This window comes from Condylura cristata, unplaced genomic scaffold, assembly GCF_000260355.1.
Source record: "Condylura cristata isolate star-nosed mole 26May11 unplaced genomic scaffold, ConCri1.0 scaffold00012, whole genome shotgun sequence".
Taxonomy (NCBI): domain Eukaryota; kingdom Metazoa; phylum Chordata; class Mammalia; order Eulipotyphla; family Talpidae; genus Condylura; species Condylura cristata.
Window position 1 is genome coordinate 51,689,911 of NW_004567113.1, and position 10,758 is coordinate 51,700,668.

The 10,758-nt window shown below is 41.6% G+C and overlaps 1 protein-coding gene across 7 annotated transcripts in view; it reads left to right on the forward strand.

The window, feature by feature from the left end:
* LDB2 (LIM domain binding 2) overlaps positions 1-10,758 on the forward strand; it is a 311,143-nt gene that overhangs the window by 151,556 nt on the left and 148,829 nt on the right. The window lies entirely within an intron of this gene.

Sequence of the window (10,758 nt, forward strand, 5' to 3'; positions counted from 1 at the left end):
TGATTACTTTATTTATAAAACAAGGCAGGAAAGTGAAAAGTGAAGAGTCAACCAAAATTCAGAAAGTAAAGTGTTTGCTATCAAGGCAGGAAGAATGTCTGAACTGGAAGGAAGAGCTAGGAAATAGACATTGGGTCTGGTAGGCAAACGCGTTTGAAAGTGCCCATTAGGACTTTTGCGTTGCCAAAGCATAGTAATGTTGCTTTTTGCATTTCAAGTATAATTCAGTATACGGGCAGATGAGGGGTGCCTTGGGCCCAGGGGTCCTGAACCCCATCTCCACTGCCTCCCAGGACCCACTCTCCCCACTCACCAGGCAGCACGTACCTTGCTGTGGCATTGGACACAACGTTGGCCTTGCCGTGTGACCCCTGGCAAGACAGCTTGTTTTGCTTGGAAATTGCAAAAATAATTTCTTTCTTTCTGCAGAATAGCACCTCCCTGCCCTTCCCCGGGGCTACCGCCTGACCACACAGCCCTTGGTTGGTGGCCTGGCATTTTGCATCCTCTCTGGGCCAATGAATCAGGGTGCTGTGCCCCAGGGACCATCTGCCTTAATTATTGCTTCTGCTTCTAATTTCCTGCTAGTGCACTCTGAGACCCCACCCATCACTTACTTTATTTAGTTGGATTTATTCATCTCTGCAGTTACCTATGAAATCACTTGCCATCAAGCCCCCTTAACTATGCTAATTTCCTAAAGCAATCTGACCCACATTAGTGCAAACATTGTTAAAAAATAATTGTGTATACACACACACACACTCCTCTAACACATCTATGTGATGTTTATATTGCAGGCTTCTAACCATCAGAGTCTATTTAAAGCCTTTGAACGAGACCCAGCTTTCCTGGGGAATTGGGGAATGTGCAGAGATGGATTTTGAACTGTTTTGTCATCTGCTGAATATTTTTCTCTTACTTTGCTTTAATCTGACCAACGTTCAAAGATCCCCTAAACAGCCATCAAACACACGTTATCGGTAATGACTGGTTGTAAACAATTTCAAGCTGGTCTTCCCTCCTCTTAAAGCTTCCTTGTAGATAATATCTGGCGATTCCTCTAAGGTGGTTTAAATAGCTTCTCATTGTCAGCACTGTGCTTAATGTGGACGAGCATTTCCTGGCTGCTATGGGGCTGACCCACAGTGGACTCCAGATACCCATTTGGATTCGAGCGAACTCAGACAGCTTCATTCTGCTGCTGTGTGTGTGTTTCCTCATCCTGTTGCCTTCTGTTATTTTACATCAGTTAAGCATATTTATTGAATAATTGCCTGTACCTGGTGCATTCAGTAGTACTGAATTTAATCTTGACCCCATTCATTTGGAATTATCATTATCATTTGCCAGGGAGCCAAGTCGGAGAGGTGAGTTCACTTATCCTAGGCCACACAGCAAGTGAGTGGTGGAGCTGAATTCAAACAGAAAGTTTTCTTTACTTCCTAAATTCAGCCTTTGTTTAACTGAGCTACAGACGCTAAATACTGATGTTGGTGAAATGTTTTTAAGTGGTAAGTTGGATAGATCTAATAGACTTTTACTTGGTTGTATTTTGGAAAGTTATGATGTCTCTGTTTAACATGGAAGTGTGAAAAATTAATTTTAGGATTAAAAAGTTTTTAAGGGATATCTATTTTTTCTCAGTGTATATATTTTTTATATTTTGAATTTTAAAAAGTTGCATTATTTTTTATTGAGTTAATTTTGATTTCCAACACTGTATTTGATTTAGGGGAACAGGTTCACACACACATACATATATATATTTTAAAGATTTATTTATTTATGCATACAGAACTTAGGTATAGGCCAGACATGCAGGGGCAGTGAGAGGATTCACCAGGGACAGAGCAGGGAGCAGAACAGGCAGATCGACGAAGTACACTGCTGAGGGGAGCAGCGGGTGGGTCAGGAGAGGTCTGCGTCGCCATCTGAGTCGCAGGCGGGGATAGAACTTGTGCTGAAGTGGCTTTAGCTTCTTAGTACTGTGCTTTAACCCACTTTGCCACCAGGGAGGGCCCCAGCCATATATATATTTTTAAAAGGTTTATTTCTTTATGCATACAGAATTGGGGTAAAAGCCAGAGGTGCAGGGGCAGTGAGAGGATTCACCAGAGACAGAGCGGGGAACAGAACAGGCAGATCACGGAAGTGCACTGCTGAGGGGAGCTGTGGGTGGGTCAGGAGAGGTCTGCCGCGCCAGGTGGGTCACCTCCCTGGGAGGGATCCAACTTGTGAAGTGGCTGTGGCTAGCTAGCTTTGTAGTGCTTGTGCTTTAACCCATTGTGCCAGCGGGGAGTGCCCGTAAGGCATATATTTAAAGAAAAACATTAAATAAGCAATAATTATATACTGTATATACTAAATGAACACTAACCAATCAGAACAGGAAAGATTGTTCATGTAGAGCCTGCTCCGCCGGGAAGTCAGGCCCAGCATTCGTGTGGGCGGAGTCTCAGAGGTAGGAGAGGGGAGAGGAAGGTTTATGGTGGAAGCAGGAAGGTGTTGGGTGTTTCCTCTGGAGAGACCACTGTTATAGGGAATCTGGGTCAGATAACTAGAAACTGGGCATCCCTGGTAGTTGGGTAGGGGTGAACGTCTGCCAGTCTTTTTGGGTCTTAGATTGGAAGTAGGAACAAAACCTGATACGGGTGTTCAAGTCCTGGACAGTTTTAGTTGGTTGCTGAAGTCATTGTTTGGCTTTACAGGGATAGTCTGGTTTCTTGCAAGTCCTACTCACAGCAGGCTGACTCCTTGCGAAGTTTACTGTGTAGAATGGGGTGGATCTGTCTGCAGGTGGCTGCCAGCTGCACATCAAAGTGGTACATGTGTGCACAATCTTAGATATTTGCTGAGTTCATGGCTCCCCATTGCCAATAACTCAAGTGCAGGTCAGTGAAATAGACAGAGGTCATCTTGAACTCTCCAGGGATCTTCCGTGCTTCTCCTATGTGTGGACAAGCAGAGACAATAAGGCAAATCTTGATTAAAATCTGAGCTTCCGACTTCTGAGCAGAGTAAATAGACCCAGGCTTCTGTTTTTACCAAAGACACGTGGTACCACTATTTGCAAGTCATTCTGGAGCCCTGCTCCATGTGCCGCTAAATCAAAGTCCTATATTCCCCATCAGCAAGCTCAGGGACAAGAGCAGCGTGTGTCTTCATGACACTTACCCCCAAGGGCTCACCTACCCTTGGGTACGCTTCAGTGTGAATTCTTCAGTTGTTCACTTTTGTAATATTTTTGAACTTCAGTTTTATATCCTCTCTATTTTTGTGGAAGGAATGGACTCAACTCCCCATCATAACTTGGGTTCACTAAATACTTGGATGAAGATTATCTAATAAGTATTGGACTGACTCAGAAGATGTAGATTGTGAAGATCACGTGGGGAGGACGGTGTTCTGGGGGAGCTGACTTGGCTTTCTGAGTTTGCTGTGACCCAATTTGAGAGCATGCCCTAAGGATGCGCGCCTGAGCGAGGACTGGGGAGAAGCCTTCGAGTGAAGTGCTTGTTTTACGCACGCAAAAGCATCCAAAGTGCTGCCCTGCCCGCCAGAGTCCCCGATGGAAGGCTCAGGTGGGCACGACAGTGTTCGTGACTGCGAGGACTACAGAGACACAAATCTTCGGTCACATGGTGAGTCACCAGCTCTGAAATGACTCCCTCCGCCATTGTCCATACACTTCCCGCGCCCACCTTACTCAGCCCCTTAGTGTTGAGGAGCTATACCCAAATATCACAGCAAAGAAATAAGCTTTACACTCTATGGGGTGTTTTCTTTGTTAAAAATATTTATGTTTGCCATAAGCATCGGCGAGAAATGGAATTTGGGTTTTTAACCCAATGTTTTATATTTAAATGTTTTGCTAACATAACAAATACCTTAAAGATCATTTTCAATTGTTTGCTTGCTGCAAGAATTTTGTTCGATCTCTTCTATTCCTGTATACTTTGGCTGCAATGTCCTAGATTGGGTTGAGGGTATAGAGGAGTAGATAGAAGATTCTAACCTTCTGGGCTTTGTGCCTGAATGAAGGAAATGGAGGCACCTTTGTCCTGTTGCAGGTGGTAGAAGGTGCCCTGGACAGGAAGAGAGGCAGGAAAGTGAGAGCTGGGGGGTTATGTTAGCAATACATTGCTCTTTATTACCAACGGCAAGTGAAGGAGTCATTGTAACAGAGCTCTAAGGAAGTGAGACAGAGACCCACGAGGACCTGAGTAAAGGGTCTTGCAGACAAGGGGGGACAGACAGTTCAAGGTCCTGAGGTTAGGGCCAAATGAAGACCAGTTGAGTGACAGGTTTATGAGTTACGAGAGGATTTTGTGAGTGGCAGAGAAAGACAGTCATGTTATTGTATGTAATACCTAATTTTTAAATATTCTCTTCCGAAATCTTTGTCTTAACACTTGTGCAGCTTGTATACTAGTAAAGGACCTTTGAATACATACTTTTTATTGAGTACCTGTTATGCAACATGGATGAACATATCATGGTCTTGACCTAAAATACTTAACAACCAAATAGGTAAGGAAGACGAGCTATTATTGATAGGCCTTGTGCCGTGCTAAGTGCCAACGCCAGAGTTAAAATACTACTCTCTCCACTTAGGGTTTTCTGCCTTGTATGCCTAAGGTTTAGAGGAAGTGACGCTTACTCTGCCCCTTGAAGGATGAATACTTCAAATGGGCAGCCCTTCTGAGCTTCTCCCTTTTAACTGACTGACGAATAGCTCTTTTGCCACCTGTACAATCAGAGCTGCAGGAGCCTGAGAATATCTAGGTCTGCTTTCACACCTAGGGGCACAGTGGTTAAGAGTGTGATTGGAATCTTATGTGACTCCCATAGGACCCATAGGTCCCACGTGTACCTAGGTTGTAAGGTTGTTGAGAGTAGTCTATGAGTTCAAGTGCATATATATTATAAGGAAACTAATCAGGACATAGTAAGAAAGCTGTCAACAAGAAATAGCTGTGGCCATGGATGGGAGACTGAGGTCCACCCCAGTCAAGTCACCTGCCTAATATTTCATAGGTGATTGCTGAAAAACTTAGAACTTATATATTCTACTTCCTAGTCCAAGAATCTCTCCTGGACACTGTGTTTCACACTAACAAACTAACTTTTTGGTGTTTTCTTTGTTCATTTAAATAAAACAGGCATAAAACTTGTTCTCATTTTGTTGAGCCATGATTTATGGCTTAGGAAAAATAACAAATTGCTATTCAATTGTTTCTCTGATTCCCTAAATTGTCCAACACTACTTGCAAAGGTCAATATCCTTTCACTCTCTACTGTTTTGGTTTAGATCCTCTGGACATTGACTGGCTTGCAGCCCAACCCTGTGGAGACAGTAACTGCAGGTTTCCAGGGGAAGTAAACACCAAACAGGGTCCTACTGGGGAGGGTCTGGAGTGAACTGCCCTTAGGACACACAGTCCTTGCTCTATGACAAGTGACTGGTCCACCATGGAGATTTGCTAACCCATTACCCATGGCCACATTTAAGTTACCTTTCCTGCCTTGCTAGACCTTTCCAATGATTAAGCTTCCATTATCATTGGAAGCTTTGAACTGTAGAGAGTTCAGAAGAAGTTTTTTTTTTTTTTAATGATGCCAATTCTTGTTCATCATTTAATTAAGAATTAAGAAATTCTAATGGATTTTATCTAGAGATTTACAAAAGAGGGACCAGAATTTTATCAAAGAAATAGATAATTCTTCAGCCAAAATTCACTTTTTCGTTCAGGAGAAAGTAGGGCATGGGAATTTACAGACCAAATGTGAAAAATCTGGGCTCTTATCCACTGTTTTGTCTTCCTTATCCATTTGCTCCAGCTGTCAATGTGGATAATTGAGAACTGACCCTGATTTAACTTGCAATTTTTCAGTGCCAGCTTATGGATCTCTGCAGTTACTTGTGGGAGGCCACAAATGAAAAGATAAGGTTCAACAAATTGATTGTTTTTAATCTTGCAACAGAAAGTCCAGGCATGCACATACTTGGAAAAGTGAGGACAGTTTTATGAACACTTTCGCATGGTGGGATGCAGACTGAGTAGTATATTGTCTGAGGACAGAGCTTTGGGATTGAGAAGTTTAGGGTTTGTCATTTTTAGCTACCAGCCAATGCTGAATTCCTCCTCTGTCATTTGACTGTCAAGTGACTTGAACTTGGGCTTGCAAACTTTGGCTGACAGAGAGCTTTCCATCCCCTGGATGCGCCCTGTCTTTCTTGGATTGAGAAGAATCTTACCTCTTTATAGTTTATACCCTTTTGTAAAATAAAGAGTTCCAAATTTGGTCTTTCATTGGACATGGAAAATCCTTACAAATGGGAATTAGCATTAGCAATACTATTGTCTTAAAAGTAAGCAAGAGAGAGTGTTAACGTGAATAAAAGTATTTGATTTGCCTATTCATTGTGTATCTACTTAATTAGGCCAATGGGGACCTGGCAAAGCCCAGACTTATTGGACTTAAATGAGTGGATTTTTGATGGTTGCTGTGATGCTGGTAGCTCAGAGGTGCCCTCTGACCCCCCGAGACATGGGTTTAAATCCAGATGTGTCCATTGGGATTCAACCAGAGAAACAGAACCAGCCAGAGGATCTTTATAGGAAATATAGAAAGTAATTGTCTTATGTGGCAGTAAGGGTGATCTAGACAAATCCAAAAATTACAGGGCAGTCCTTGGGGGTGGTGGTGATGGCGAGCAGAAAAGTGTGGAGCATAGATGAGATGAGGATTTCTTCTTCCCCAGGCTAGTTATCATTTAGTTCTGCTGTGAGGACCTTCAACTCCTGGGCTCGGGTCCACTCAGGCTACCTGGGGCAGTCTCTTTTGCTTCAAGTCAGTTGATGGTGGACTTTATTGACATCTGCAGAATCCCTTTCCAGAGACAGTTAGATTAGTGTTTAATTAAATTGCTGGTCGTTAGAGCCTGGCCAAATGAGCCAACTGGCTGTCCCATCACTCTTTGCCGTGATTTGATGTAATGTCAGAGTAGACAAGCTCTCTGCACTTGACCTTTCTCACCTGTGGAAGCAGTATGACAGTCATTGGAGTTTTATGAGTTATGAGATATGTATTGAAATTGACTGCTGATTATGCTTATAAGCACCCCTGGGATTTGGGTTAGGATTGTTTTTATTTGGTTGTTGAGCTGAACTGAACTTCATTTTTCTCATCTGTGGAATGGAGAGAATAATACCATGTGATTGTTGTGGTGAAAGGTGAATTAGCAGCAATTATAGTGACAGCCAGCACCTGGGGAACATTTATCCAGGCAGATGCTTTTGTAAATGCATTACCTGCATTATCTCACTCAAGAGCTGCAGTAATCACTGCTTTTGACATTCATAACTAGAAATGTAAATATATTTTTAAGGGAGAAAACTTTGCTAAGACCTCCATGGGACAGAAGCAAAACACCAAGCTTCTGGGACACTTCAGCATTTTCAAATAGATCAGTGGGATGGATGATAGAGAATACATACATAGAGGTATACTTAATTTATTTTGAGCATATAATTTATTTATCCCCATCCGTTTCATTAGTTTCCAATCTTAAAACCGTTATCGAGGTATGAATAACATACCAAAAATGTCCATTCTTTTGTGATAAGAACAGTTAAATAAGACCTGCCTTTTTCGCTAACTGCTAATGATGTAACGCAAAACAGTTAGCCATACGCTTAATGTGTGCATTACCTCTGGGGCTGAGTCATCTGGAGCAACTGAAACTGAGCACCCTTCAAGAACAAGGTGGATTTTGAAGTGGTTTTTGATGCTACAGAAGGTCTTATCAAAGAAAAAAGGGCAAAAGGAAGCTCATTCTCTGTGGAACTAACATTATGGAAATAAAATTATTTTAACTTACTTCATTGATCTTATGAATATATTCTATCAAGCTAATGAACTCCCTGTGGCTCATCGTAAGCACTTTCTTTATCACCAAAAGAACATGGCTCCCCTTGGCGGGCCATGTCTCCTGCTAAGTTATTTTAGCTTCCTCGGAGGGAGTAATCCACAACAGGAAGCTAACGAAGCGACTGTGTGAGTATCGATTCAAACAGCTGAATCATGTTTATGTCAAGAAGAAAGAAATAGGAAACCAAGAAACTGATAAAGGTTGTTTAACCACAGATTGGCTGTATAATATTTTTTCTTTTGCATTTGATCATAATATTTCATATTATGGTTGATTCCTGCTTAATACCTACTTATGTCGGGTTTCACTTTGCACACTTTGCTTTAATATGTGAATATTTTGTTCTGGAAATGTGTACAGCAGGGTTTGACAGTTTAAATTTCAGTAAAGTGAATCTGGGTTCAGTAGGTCCTGTAGTCTAAAAATAGTCTTTTAAGAGCAATAGATACATATACACTATTTACTACTGCCAGCATTCCCAGCAGAATGTTCTAGGGACCACATTCCATGGGCATCAGTAGATGCAACCAAAAAGTTCCATCTATGAATGAGTAACTTTAGGAAGCTATATTCTAGTAAATTCAATTTTCAACGTTCTTTGAAACAGCCTAGCTTTTTAAATGTGGTGATTTGTACAGATCTCGAAAATGGATCCTATCCATGATTCCCAAATGAAGTTGATCATACCCCATTTCCCATCCCCTGAATTTTTTCTCAAGATACAATGATTTATGGGTATATTTTGAGAGATGAGGAAACAGGCCAATGGCTTTACATGTACTGATTGGCTGCTTGTAATATGAAGATCTCAAGATTTTCCCAAGTGTCACGTCCAAAGATAGCATCAGAACAAGATAACTAAACCCATAGACTTGATGTCATCTTGAAACTTGTTGAGACTATTTTCACTGGTAGACTTAGCTTATTAAATAGACCGAAGAAAACACATACACACAACTGATACCATGCCCAACATCCAGAAAAAGCTAAGTTCTGCAGTGATAAAGAATATACATTCCTCCCAACAGGCTTCAATAAAATGGCCTTTTATCATTTTTTTTCAGAGGGAACAATACTTTTCATTTATTTGCATGTTTAAATGTAGATGACCATTTTTTTATTTTTTTTATTACAAAGTTTATTTTTACATCATTTTGCACATTTTTTTTTCCATCTCGATTGTAATCCCCGCGGGTTTCCCATCACCAGATCACCCCTGTGCCACCACCCTAGTCCCGTGCATTTCCCTCCCTTCCCCCCCCTTTTTTGATCCCATTCCCCACTCCACCCCCACAGAATGTCTCTGGTCTATGGTTGTTCATTATTTTTGTTATTTTCTCGCCTGGTCCATTATACTCCTGCTATGAGTGAAACCATCCGGTATTTTTCTTTCTCTTTCTGGCTTATCTCACTAAGCATGATCTTTTCCAGCTCCATCCAAGTTGCTGCAAAAGACATGTGTTTCTCTTTTTTGGTTGCTGAGTAATATTCCATTGTATATATGTACCACATCTTTCTAATCCAGTCAGTAGATGACCATTTTTAATAGTCCCCCCTTCCACATTTAGGGAGATTTTTATCTACTACATTTATTTCCTAATGACAAACCTTTTCATTGTTCACTACTGGAAAATAGAACTTTTGATTACAGGAGGTAATCATTAGGATCATGCTGAGTCTCTACATTTCTGTCTAAAGCAGAGAAACTTGATATTTTCGTTAATCTTTCAGGCATGTTTGGGGAAAAATATGACATATTTTAGGGACTTTGCATGTTAGAGGGTCCCATTACCCCTTCAGGCCTACTTGAAGGGGACAGATGTTTTGGGTAGTCCCAGACATGATAATTTGGACAAAATACCAAGAACAAAATCAGTCTGTCAAAGAGGATGATGTTCATCCCATAGCAGACTTGAGCACGAAAGCAGTGTGGATGCAAATGAGTGTGAAATGACCCCATGAATTCCTCTGTCCTCTCAGTGCTGTCGGGGTAGCTAACGGCACCGGAAACAGAGGGTTTTTGATATGATCATTAAGATTCTTAAAGTATGAGTTTTAATCATAGTTTGGGATCATTTTTCTTCCTCTGGGAAAACTTTCCTGCCAGTGTAAGCAAGTCAGTGACTAATGATTCAATGTGCACCTATTTGCATTACCCAGGGATTCTCCAGAGTGAGCATAATGTGCTCAGGGAAGGGGGTGTCAGTATATGCTTTGTATTCTAGTGAACAACCTGGTTTTCTCCAGCTGACACAAAATTAGCAGGGCTGCTTTTCCTATTGCTGCTTCTGCTGAGTCATCTCTAGTTCACCTATTTCTAATCACAGTGGATGGAGAACAAGTGAGGAGAGCAAAATGAATCCCACTTCACCGTCTCTTTTTTCATCATTATTATTCGCCACTGGCTTTTGCAGAAAGTGAAAGAATTGAGGTAACTACAATTTGGTGTGATTCTCACCCTTCCTTTTCTCCATACAAACCTGACCACCCATTGCTTTGCATAATCTGAATGGTTGAGAAACATCCAATAGATGTAGGTAAGCGGGGAGTGGACAGAGAGCTTCTCTTGTATCTTCTTCACAGTTATCTTCAACTCAAATAACCCTATGTGTGGTGATATATTTGGAGGTGGCTACCCTAAAAATGTTGCTTTTTTTTTAAAAGATTTATTTATTTATGCATACAGAACTGGGGTACAGGCCAGAGGTGCAGGGGCAGCGAGAGGATTTACCAGAGACAGAGTGGGGAGCAGAACAGGCAAACGGATGGAAACACACCGCTGAGGGGAGCAGCGGGCGGGTCAGGAGAGGTCTGCCACG